Here is a 13,511-nt window from a genome sequence, read left to right on the forward strand (position 1 = left end):
CTCCCCTCCACATGTTAAGAATGGCTTTTTAAATAATAACGTTATTATTTCAGCACAGATCAATAAGTCCATGAGTACCAAAAAAACTTTAATCGTGTTAGCAGGTGAAAAATTGCAGCCATCTTTAAATCGAAACGGGAAATTAAGTCCCTTTTGAACTCTTCTGTGTCTTAGGATCGTTTTCATTAAATTCTATTTTTTAATTGCTTTAATAAATAATTTTCTACCTTATCAATTTTCGTCATTAGGTACCTCCAATGAGCGCCACAGACTTGAAGACATCCAAGTTGTAGTCCGGTGGGAAGCAGGCAGACGGAATAGAGTTCCACAGGCGTGCAGTTCTAAGAAAGAAGCTTTGTTCATGGAATCCGCGTTTTGATTTAGGCACAGATATAGAGTGGGGGAAATTTTTCACAGTGGATTCAGCTAGACGGGTGTTTTTCGTGAAAGATTGGCGAGGGGGGACCAGAGATTGGAGTTCAGACGAGCACCTGCCATGGAAATAACGATAAAACAAGAATAGGCTCGCAACGTCTCTTCTGTGGGAGAGAGGTTGCAGGGTAGAGAAAAGGGCATTCCCCACTAAGCCACGAAGTCTATTTTGTATTCTGTCAAGGCAGGATAGGCTGTTTTTAGCAGCTCCTGCCCAGATATGGCAGCAGTATTCCATCCTTGGACGTACTTGGCTTTTATATAGATAGAGAATTGCATCAGTCGTGAGATATCTTCTGGAGCGGTAGAAGGATCCCACCATCTTTCCAGCGACCTTGGCAACAGACTTGATGTACGTGTTCCATTTCAGATCAGGAGTAAAGGTCAAACCCAGAAGCTTGTCAAAACACGGGGCCTCACCCAGACGAGAGCCATCCATCACAATTGATGCCAGATGGGGATCAGAGCGTTGATGATGTAAGGATAGGAGTTTGGTTTTGGATGCATTAAAGGTAACCAGACACCTCTTCCCCCACTGAACCACGCGCTTGAGATCAGAGGAGAGAGAATCAGAGAAAACTTTGTCATTTACAGCCTTTGATGTGTTGCCGTAGATGGTCGTGTCATCAGCATAGATGTCAACGAATGATTTAAGTATGTGTTTAGGGAGGTCATTGATGTAGATCAGGAAGAGCGTTGGGCCCAGGATTGACCCCTGAGGGACTCCAGCATTTATATTGCAGGCCTCCGATTTTTGTCCATCTACCACTACTCTTATGAGCCTATTGGAGAGAAATGATTTAATGATTGAGAAAACATTTCCAGTTATACCGTAGCTGGAAATCTTGTGAAATAGACCCTTATGCCATACCTTGTCGAAGGCCTTTGATATGTCAAGAGCAATTGCCCTAGAAAGGAAGCCTTTGTCAAGAGATTCACTAATCCTGTGAGATATAACCGTCAGCACATCTGCAGTAGATCTTGCAGAGCGGAAACCATATTGTGTGTCACTAAGAAGGTTATTCCTGCTAAGGTGGTTGACTATTTCTCTATTTAATATGGATTCCAGCAACTTACTCATAACACACAGGAGACTTATTGGTCTGTACTGAGAGAGAGATGACTTATCACCTGAATTCTTAAATACAGGACAAACTGATGAGGTCTTCCAGGGAGTCAGAAAGCACTTCTCCTTAAGGCAGCGCTTAAATAGTTTCGTAAGTATGGGAGCAAGTTCTGGTTGAAGCTTTTTTAACACTATAATTGGGATGCCATCAGGGTCAGTTGCTTTACTGGAATCTAGGTTCTTGATTAGCTTGGCGACCTCATGCATGGATATTTGTATGTTACCTAGCTTGTTCTGTGTTATAGGAGGAAATATGGGGAGTTGATGGCTTTTGTCGCATAGGGTAGAGTTAGCTGCAAAGTTCTTTGCAAATAGTTTGGCCTCGTCTGATGCTGACGAGATGACCTCTGGTCCATTGATAATGGTTGGGATAGAACGCACACTTCTGTTCAGGATCCTATTTGTTATTTGCCAAAACTGGTGGGAACCAAGCCGCTGATCAGCTACCTTGGATTTAACAGACTGGGCATATAGCTCTCTTGCATTTTTTATTACTCTTTTACAGTGGTTGCTGGCAGTCCTGAAAGCAGCTTTAGTCTCAGTGCATCTATTACGTTGGTAGCTATGGAAAAAGTGATTTCTGTGCGCGATAGCAGCAGCACATTCTGGGGAGAACCATGGCTGGCTGTTAGGTTTTTGTTGGAATTTTTTAGATATTATGAATTGGTCTATGCCTCCAATTTACCATTCGGTCAGATCTGATACTATAGAGGACACTTCCTTTTTAAACATGGAGTGCAGAGGTAAATCAGATATGAATGTACGGAAGCTATCCCAATCAGCCATAGAGTATCGGTATACAGTACGGTGGAGGGGTACGTCTGGGGGCTCCTTACATTTCGTTTTTATCTTAACTGATACGACGGAGTGGTCGGAGGATCCTAGAGGAGAATGAACGGAACATGAACATAGCTCAGGGGAAGTTGAGAGAAAAAGGTCTAGGAGGCTTGCATATTGACTGGGTGTATCGGGCACACGGGTGGGTTCGCGAACAATCTGAGTGAGGTCATAAGCAATGGCAAAATCATGACAAAACCTCCCCTCATCATCTGTCTTATTTGAATGGGTCAGCCATTCTACGTTATGGACGTTGAAGTCACCACATATGTGGATGTTAGCCGAGGGATGTGAAGACAGTATGTGGTCTATTTTCTCAGATATGCTCTTAAAGATATGCTCTGCTGTTGTGGGGCCTATAGAGGGCAAATATAAATGCAGTGGTGTTAGCAAGTGCAACCCTGAAGCACATATAGGGTAAATTAGGATCTTCTCTAGAGATATCCCTGCCACACGGGAAGCCATCCCTTATTTAGGCACATATTCCATGCCCATGGCGATCTTGGGTGTCAGATTTAGCTGTTAAATTAGAGTATCCGTTAATTATGAACTCATCTAGGGAAGTGGTCGGCCCTATTCCAGTTTCACTTAGAAATAATATGTTCGGTTTCGTCTCCTGTAATTGGGTTTCAACCTCTGGAAGGTTGGAACGTAGACCCCTGATGTTGGAGAAGGAGACCTGGTAGTAGGGGTCTACGTTGGAAGATGGGGTTCTAAGTTTAATCGAGTTTTTACTCTGGAGATATTTCATGTTGAGGTTTTGACATTTGTGGAATAGGTCGGCATACTTGGTTAGAGCAGTACAGAGAGGGAAAGTAAGAGAGAAAAAGACAGGAAAATTTTTTTTTTTTTTGCAGCACACGAAAAGGTAAAGCCGTAACAATTACCCACTAGTATGGCATCGAGAGGCCCCACCAGAGACTACTGCATGGTCCAGATCCACTCACCAAATGGCAATACAGCAGTCCCAGTACTTTGCGCCTGCTGATAGGACAGCCTCCTTGGTGGTTAATCATTGAATGAGGACTGAATGACAAAATAGGAGAAGCAAGAGTTACTGGAGCTACCGATAACCCATCCACTGTATTATCTACTCACACCACACGCTATAACAGACACAAGGAGAAAACAAATGTGCACATAACTAAGGCAATGGCTGAAATCTTAGAGAATGACCTCCAATTTGTAGTGGAATAGAGATGTAAATGGATGGTAACATTTAATGCTGCTAAGACTAAACTTCTTTCCTTTCCAAGAAATCTTCTCAATCACTGATTGCCATGACTAATACAGCAGAACCCCGAGATACCTAGGATACGTTTTTTCAGGTTGCGATGTGGAATATAATGTTTTTCCGGTCCCTGGTTATGGTATTTGCCCCACCTTACAGTGTTATTTATAATGTTATTTGATTATATACGTGTGTATTATATACTGTATGTGTGTTATATACTTTACTGTATTTTGTTACTAATTTGTAATCCCGTATCCTGGGGTTCTACTGTAATTTACTACTTGAGAACTCGTCATTCAAACTCCTTGGCTTAACAGGAAACAGGAATCGAAACAAATACATTGAAGACATGGCTTTCTCTACCGTGCTAGAAAGTTATTCTTGCCTGTGTTGTGGACCAGGATATAAATATCCTAACTCGCTACAAAAGAAAATAATGAAACGAATGGAATGAAGGAAACAAAAACTTAATTGCTGGATAAAATAAACATGTCGTTTATTTTCTGTCGAAAATAAAATGGTTTAGGTGAAACACGTGTTCATTCAGGCGTTGACGACTACATGCGTGGAAAAGAAAGGAATGAAGTCGAGGACGAGAAATAGCCATCCTGCATGTAGAAAGGGAAATCGAAAGAGAGTGTTTGCCTCAGCAAAACCGTGCGTTCATGATAGCAGTTGTCCACGTGGAAAAGTCTTCAAGCCAAGAGCTATGGACGCCGAACTAGCCTGGTTGATGAACCCAGGCAAAAAGGGAAGAAAAGAGGAAGTTGAATGGTGTTGTGGATTTTTATATCGGGGTGAGTGTTCTGAATGCGCATGTCTAAAATTCCTTTCAGGGGAAGTGACGTTTCCCATGTGTGCATACATGTGTGCATATGTGAGTACATGTGTGTACGTTAGCGTGTGTGTGTATACACGTAAATGTGAGTGTATGTACGCGAACGCGAATATATGTACGTGTGTGGACGTGGCGCGTATGTTTGTGTGCGCGTATGTATATGACAAGTAATATAGCTTGAGATGTGAACGCGTGTTTTTGCGTGAGACTAGAAAAGGTTTGCGCACCTGAAAGTATTCTATATTTCTACAAAGCCACCATTCGCTCATCCATGGAGTATTGTGCCACGTCTAGACTGAATGTACAATGGTCAAGGGGAACATGTCGTAGTTATTGTTAGTAGTGAAAATTTGGTAAATTGGATTACCTAAGGGGATGGATCATCAGGAATTTGTTCACGTTGGACTTAAAGACAACCATATTGTAGTCAGTTGGAAAGCAGGAAAACGGAACAGAGTTCCACAGGTGTGCAGTTCTAAGAAAGAAGCTTTGTTCATGAAATCTACGTTTAGGTTTAGGCACAGATAAAGAGTGGGGGGAATTATTGATAGTGGTTTCAGCTAGACAAGTATTTTTCATGAAAGTCAGGACAGCAGGGACTATATCTGGAGTTCAGACGAGCACTTGCCATGAAAATAACGATAAAGTAGAGATAGGCTCGCAATGTCTCTTCTGTGGGAAAGAGGTCGTAGAGAAGTGAAAAGGGAATCCCCCACTAGGCTACGATGTCTATTTTGAACTCTATCAAGGCAGGATAAGTTGCTTCTAGCAGCTCCTGCCCAGATGCGGTCACAGTACTCCATCATTGGACGTACTTGGCTCTTACACAGATAGAGAATTGCATCAGCAGTGAGATATCTACTGGAGTGGTAGAACGATCCTACCATTTTCCAGCAGCCCTGGCAACAGATTTGATGTATGTGTTCCATCTTAGATTAGGAGTAAAGGTCAGACCCAGAAGTTTATCAAAGCATAGAGCCTCCCCAAGATGAGAGCGATTCATTTCAATTGATGCCAGATGGGGATCAAAGCATTGATGATGGAAAGATAGAAACTCGGTCTCAGATGCATTAAAATTAACCAGCCATCTCTTTCCCTATTACACCACGTGATCAAGATCAGAGGAGAGAGAACTTTGTCATTTACTGCCTTTGAAGTGTTGCCATAGATGGTCATATCATCAGCATAAATGTCTACAAATTATCTTAGGATGTGATTGGGAGATCATTGATGTAGATCAGGAAGAGAGTTGGACCCAGGATGGACCCCTGAGGAACTCCAGTATTAATACTGTGAGCTTTTGATTTCTGCCCATCAACCACTACTCTTATGACCCTATCAAAGAGAAATGATTTAATAATCGAAAAGACATTTCCAGCTATACGGTAGCTGGAGATTTTATGGGGTAGACCTTTATGCCATACTCTATCAAAGGCCTTTGATATGTCAAAGGCAATTGCCCTAGAAAAGATGTCGAGATTAGCTAATCCTATGAGATATAACTATAAGCACATCTGCTGTAGATCTAGCAGAATGGAAGCCATATTGCATGTCACTGAGGAGGTTATTTTTGCTAAGGTGGTTGACTACTTCTCTATTTAACACAGACTCTAGTAACTTACTCATGACCCACAGGAGATTGATCAGTCTGTATTGAGCGGGAGATGACCGATCACCTGAATTTTTAAATACGGGACATACTTGTGAGGTTTTCCAGGGTGTTGGGAAGCATTTCTCCTTAAGACAATGCTTAAATAGCTTTGTAAGTATGGGAGCTATTTCTGATTGAAGCTTTATGAGTACAATAATAGGAATACTGTCAAGACAAGTTGCTTTACTGGAATCAAGGATTTTGATAAGATTGGCAACATCACACACAAATATTTGTAACTCACATAGCATGTTTTCAGCCACAGGAGGAAATATAGGAGGTTGGCGTCCCTGATTGCATAGGGTAGAATTAGCTGCAAAGTTTTTGGCAAAGAGTTTGGCTTTTTCCGGTGCTGACGAGATTACCTCAGGTCCATTGATGATGTTTGGGATAGAGCACACACTTCTATTTAGAACCCTGTTTGTTTTTTGCCAATATTGGTGGGAACCAAGCCGCTGCTCAGCTACTTTGGGCTTGACGGACTGAGTATACAAACATCTTGCATTTTTATTACTCTTTTACAGTGGTTGCTGGCAGTCCTGAAGGCGACTTTAGCCTTAGTACATCTATTACATTGGAAGCCATGGAAATAGTGATTTCTGTACGCAATGGCAGCAGCACATTCTGGAGAGCTGGCTGTTAGGTTTTTGCTAAAATTGTTTTGAGGTTATGAAGCAGTCTATACCTAAAATTAACCATTCTATCAGGTCTGATACTATAGAGGACACATTCTTTTTAAACATGGAATGCAGAGATAGATCTGATATAAATGTACGAAAGCTATCCCAGTCAGCTACAGAGTATCGATATACTGTACGATGGAAAGGTATGTCGGAGCATTTACTACATTTTGTTCTCATCTTAATAGGGACAACCGAATGATCAGAAGATCTCAGTGGGGACAAAACAGAATGGAAGACGAGCATAGCTCAAAGGCAATGTGTTAGAAAAAGGTCTAGGAGACTTGCATACTGACCATCAGTGTTAGGCACACGGGTGGGTTCATGAACAATTTGAGTTAGGTCATAAGGAATTGAGAAATCATGACAGAACCCCCCCTCATTATCTGTCTTCTTTGAGTGGGCTAATCATTCCACATTGTGAACATTGAAGTCTCCACAGACGTGAATGTTAACCGAAGGATGAGACGACAGGATGTGGTCAATTTTCTCAGATATGCTCTTAAAGAGAGTAACTCGCTGTTATGAGGGCAATAGAGGGCAAATATAATTGCAGTGATGTGAGCAAGTGCAATCCGAAAGCACATATACAACAATTTAGGGTCTTCTCTGGAGATGTCCCTACCACATGAAAAGCACTCTCTAATGTAGGCACATATTCCATGCTCATATGGATCTTGGGAGTCAGATTTGGATGTTAAATTAGAATATCCTTTAATTACAAACTCATCTAGGGAAATAGTTGGTCCAATACCAGTTTCGCTTAGGAAGAATAGGTCAGGTTTGGTCTCCTGTAGTTGGATTTCAACCTCTGGAAGGTTGGAATGTAGACCCCTAATGTTAAAGAAGGAGACATGGTAGTGGGGGTTTACATTGGAAGATGGAATTCTGGGTTTAATCGTGTATTCTTTCTGGAAACTTTTCATGATGGTGTTTTAGGATTTATGGACTAGGTTGACAGACTTGGTTAGAGCAGGGCAGAGAGGGAAAGTAAGGGAAAAAAAGAAGTGAAGAAATATTTTTTTTTAGACCATAATGAGGTAAAGCTGTAACAATTATCCACTAATATGGCATCGAGAAGCCCCACCAGAAGCTACAGCATGGTCCAGAATCCATTCAATAAATTGCAATATAGCAGTCCTAGTACTTAGCATCTGCTGATGGGACAGCTTCCTTAGTGGTTAGTCCAATTTTTAGGTCCCTGACTATCAGGCGGATAACGTTAGCTGAGAAAAAAGTTTACCTCCAGCACCCTTACCACCATGGTTACAAGGATAGAAATAGATACAGAAAATTTCCAACATCTCAGGCTACTGCTAACACAAAAATTCTGCCGACCTAGAATAAAGCTTTTTCTTCTCCCTTTGTTAGAAAAGTCACTCACCTTAAACGAGGACTGAAAGACAAATTAGAAGAAGCTGTTGACAAGCCATCCACAATGCATTGTCTACTCTGCACTGAAAAAAAAAAAATAATAATAAGTATTATCATTTTTTTTTGATGGAAAGTAGACAATGCATTGTGAATGCCTTGTCGGCAGCTCTCATACTTCTCGTTTCTCCTAATGTTTTTCTTCTCTCAAACTGCTAGACTTTGGAATTCCCCCTGGGCCCCTGCTTTCCTAATTGTACTGATATACAAAAGTTCAAGTGTAATGTGAACAGACATCTGACTGCTCAACTCTCTACATAGTGTCCCTGTAGATTTGGCCCCAAATAGTAGCCCCTTACTTCCAAATTACACTGTGTCTTGTTTGGGTGGAAATAACAACAGTAAAAAACTGTATTTTAAAACATATCAGCTTTTCTTGATGCATTGTTCAACTTCTCCTGATTATTGCTAGCATCAAATACTCTGTGATACAGTTTTGCAGCTTGTTGGGTGTCTTGCCTTCCAACGATTTCCACAACGAATCCAAGCAAGTCTTTCAGCATTATTAGTACCTCAAAACAACTGCACATTAACTCTTCATATTATGTAGCTGGTGGTTGTATGTATATTTATATGTGTGTGTTGTATATCCATGTGTCTGAATTCATGTATTGTCTAGTAGTATAAAATGTTCTATTGTTGTATGTGTGTGAAATGGTAACTGTCCTGCACATATATAAAATGTTCATTGTTCATTGTGTGTGCGGGCAATTCTTCACAAATACACTAAAAATAATAAAAATTGGTATATATTTGATTTCAATTAATTAAAGTAGATGAATTATAATTATGGAATAATAACTAATAGACATACCAGATAATCGTTCGTTTGAATATTATAATTTAACTTGATTAATAAAACTCATAAATAAAGATTATTTTATAATGAAATGTTTTAAATGTTTATATTTAATTAAAATAAATAATAAAATCTAATTTATAGTACAAATTGGTTTAATAAATAAGTAATATATGATAAAATAACATAAAAACTAGATAAAGATATTGTCAGTATAATAAAAAAAATCGTTTGATATAACTAGGTTTTAATAAAGGGAAACAACTCATTTAAATTTAAAAGTGAATTATCAATCTTTTAACTTATTTAAACAAATTATAATAAAATATTATCAAGGGAAATTTTATAAAATTAAGTAATGTAGACACTAACAGAAATACCTTTTTCTAAGTCTTTATTCAACTGAATTTTACAACGACAAATGCAGCAAGTGTTCAGGAATCCATGTTAATAAAAAAAATGAAAGAAAATATTTAAATAAAAAAATAAAGAAAAAGCAAATGGAAAGATCACATGAGAGGAGATATGCAAATAAAGAGAAAGTCACTGTAATAAGAAAGTTGGCTAGAGAAACAAAACTAGAATCAGACGACCAGACTTTTATGTGCTTTAAACTCAACATGCAACATAACATTAGCTACTTGTATTTTCTCTACCGCTCTCCCTCGACCCAGGACTATACTCTAATAAACAAAGTCACTGACAGCATAGATACAGCACTCTCCCTCGATACTAGTGCACAAGTACATGTATTTGGTGACTTCAATGTCTACCACAGTAATTGGGTTGGATTCTCTACTTACACAGATGCAGCTGGTAATACAACATATAACTTCTCTATATCTCATTCCCTATCACAGACGGTTACATTTCCAACACATTTCCCAGACCAGCAATATCAACATGCCTCACTTCTAGATCTATTTCTGACCACAGTTTCCAATGATTGTGTAACAAATGCCCACAGCCCACTCGGGAATGCTGGTCATACTGTGGTAATGGTAGAAATTGCCCCAAATTCCCAACCCAAAACTGAAGAGCCATTGCTCTAAACAACAAGGTATTATAAAAAAGGCTGACTAGGAAGGCATCAGGGATCTCAGATATGTCCCATGGGGAAATATCTTTTCTCTTCCTGCTGAACAGTGTGCAAATGAGACCACTGAATGATTCAAAGTAGCAATTGAAGCTCATGTTCCCACACAGAAAATCTATAGCAAGCCCCACTCTCCTCAATGGTTTACTCCCACTTGTGCAGCTGCCATTGCTCAAAGACAGTATGCGTACGGAAGATTTAACCAACCAGTTCAAGTCCAGTTCAAGCAGACAGAAGTTTATAGAAGCTACAAGTAATTGTAAGAGAGAAATAGCAACGGCTAAGACAGAATACACTGAAACCACTAGAAAATGCATTGAAGCACAAAAATTAGGAAACCGCAGCTTTTGGAAAATTTACAACAGTGTAGTAAATAATGGGCAGTCGACAATTCCCTCACTATCAAACAATTATGAGGTTGTTTGCACGGCAACCGAGAAGGCTAACCTGCTTGCCAGTCGGTTTGCCTCAAACTCCACATTGGACCTAGCAAACCACTCCCTCCCTGACTTTCCTTTGCAGACAGACGCCACACTAAATGATCTGAAAATCACCTCTTCTCAGGTGCATGGTATCATAAAAAACCTAGACACCTCAAAAGCATGTGGACCCGATCTCATCCTGGCTGTGTTATTAAAAAAATTGCTCCACTGAGGTTATTCCGGTTCTCTCAAAACTTTACAACGAATGCCTTAACAAATCTTGCTTTCCTGACTGCTGGAAAACTGCTTCTGTAGTACAAGTTTTCAAGAATTCTGGTGAAAGAACACCCATTAAATTATCGCCCCATTAGTCTCCTCCCGTTTTTGCCAAAATATTTGAGTCCTTAATTAATCATGCTCTAGTCCATCACCTTACAGCTGCTAAACTTCTGACCAACAATCAATATGGATTTAGGCAAGCCCATTCCACAGCAGATATCCTAACTGTAATCTCTGAATGTATATACCGTTCACTGGATAAAGCAGGGAAGAATAGAGTGGTAGCCCTCGATATATCTAAGGCTTGTGACAGGGTATAGCATGATGGTCTTCTAAGGAAAATCACATCATATGGTATTGTAGGTTTTGTGAATACTTTCAAGAGATTAGATAGGCCTACAAAACTTAATACACTTAGTTTTTATTTGTTCAGGTACTCCCTTATACTAGAAGGATGATTAAAGTTAATCAGATTCTTTCAAGTTCGCCAGGATCAGAAAAGGAGCTTAATACGCTTTGGCACTTACGCAGAACACGAACCGTGCTGGAACAATGGTGTTATGTAGAAATCCATTCTTTACTGTTCTGTATCTTCATCGTTAATAAACTAACGCACCGCAAAAATTGGATCCAACTTGAAAAATTAAATCCAAAAAAATGTAGGATATAACGGGCCAACTTACCAGAGTATAGCTGCCCAGGGGGGTGGGGTGGGGGTGACAATGTTCTTCTAATTTCCAAAACGAACGATTGCTTTCTAGCTATGCTAACAGATGGCAGTTCTTTTATTTATTATTTTATGGCGGCTTCAAATAACCAACAGTTTTAGGCCAATCAGAAAAAAGCTAATTATTCTTTTTTTGTTTTTGTTTTTATTCTTTAAAGTTTATTATAGATACATTTTTATTTTTAGTTTATATTTAATAAAAATATCAGAAATACAACACCACAATATCACTGGAAGAATACATAATGTAATTAAATCCTTCTTAAAAGAAAAATCCAGGTTGTTCTTGACGGTCATACATCTAAACAATATGATATAAATGCGGAGTGCCTCAGGGGTCTATCCTGTGACCTTTATTATTCCTAATATTCATAAATGAACTCCCTGATAAAATTGTCTCTGAGATGGGTATATTTGCTGATGACACCACACTCTATAACAGGCACGAGGGGGAAATAAATGAACACATATCTAAGGAAATAGCAGAAACACTAGAGGAAGACCTCCAATCTGTAGTGGAATGGGGTTAAAAATGGATGGTCAATGCTGCCAAGAATAAGCTTGTTTCCTTTAATAATTACCTTCTCTACCACCAATAGCAATGGCCAAAAACACATTACCTGAAAGTACTTCCTTTAAATTCCTCGGCCTAACTTTTACAGAGAACATGAATTGGAACAGATACATTGAGAGTATTGCCAAGGCTGCTGAGAAGAAGGTGGGTTCTCTCTACCATGCGAGAAAAGTACTTACTCCTGAAAATATCCTTTACCTGTATAAAGTCACCATTCGCCCATGTATGGATTACTGTTGTCACATTTGGGCTGGTGCATCTGCTACTTGTCTCTCACTCCTGGACAGGGTTCAAAAGAGAGTCGCCAACCTGATAGGTCCTGAACTGTTATCTCGGCTCCAGCCTCTGTCCCATTGACGAAATGTTGCATCTCTCTGCCTGTTCTATAAGTACTTTAATGGTCAATGCTCTGACAAACTACAAGCACTTGTGCCCCCTTCACGTAGATACCCCCCCAGACAAACCCGACAAGCAGCTAAATCCAACCCCTACACAGATATCCCTAGATGGAAGAAAGCCTTCTACTCCAATAGTTTATTCCCCAGAACTGCTAGACTGTAGAACTCCCTTCTGGCATTCTGCTTTCCAAACTGTACTGACATGCAGAAGTTCAAGTGTAATGTGAACAGACATCTTGCTACTCATCTCCCTTCATAATATCCCTGCAACTTATGTCCCCAATAGTAGCCCCCATACTTCAAAGTGGCACTGTGCCTTGTTTGGGGTGAAAATTGAATTAAAAGAAAATAAATAAAAATAAAAAGTGTGTGTGTGTGCGTGTGTCAAGAATGACAGGAGTGAAACATGTTTTGCGAGTATTCACATTCGCTATTTCTAGCTAAATTACATCAATAATTTAATTTTTCTAATATACATTAATATAGTACTAATACAGCAATTAATTAACTTACAAAACCGAAAAAATTTTCAATTAAATATTGGAATTAAACGTTTTAACATCTTATAGTTTTAAGGTTGACAGACTTCCAAGACGTGTGTGTGATACGTATACCAAAAATACTTGGATAATCCAATTTCAAAAACATACAATTTCTAAAATACTGATAATTTTATAAAAAAAAATATTCCTGAATTCACTTAATCAAATAAAAAAGTGATAAATAAAAAAAAAAAGTAAAAACTGTCATGTTTTGTATTTAAAAAATAAATAAAAACGCAAAATGGTAAAGGTTAAAAATAAATACTTTTCCCAAGTGAGGATGGGGGGGGGAGGTACAAAGGGAGATAAATTGTAAAAAATAATAACTCTTGAGACAAATGCATTCGTTTTGCAGAATTCTTTATTTGAATGTAATCATTTGACAAAGCCATAAAGTCAGAATTGCAGGCAGTGTTTCAAGATGCTGTGATAATATGAGAGAAAA

Source organism: Euprymna scolopes, chromosome 16, assembly GCF_053919585.1.
Source record: "Euprymna scolopes isolate OS-2025 chromosome 16, ASM5391958v1, whole genome shotgun sequence".
NCBI classification, from domain to species: domain Eukaryota; kingdom Metazoa; phylum Mollusca; class Cephalopoda; order Sepiida; family Sepiolidae; genus Euprymna; species Euprymna scolopes.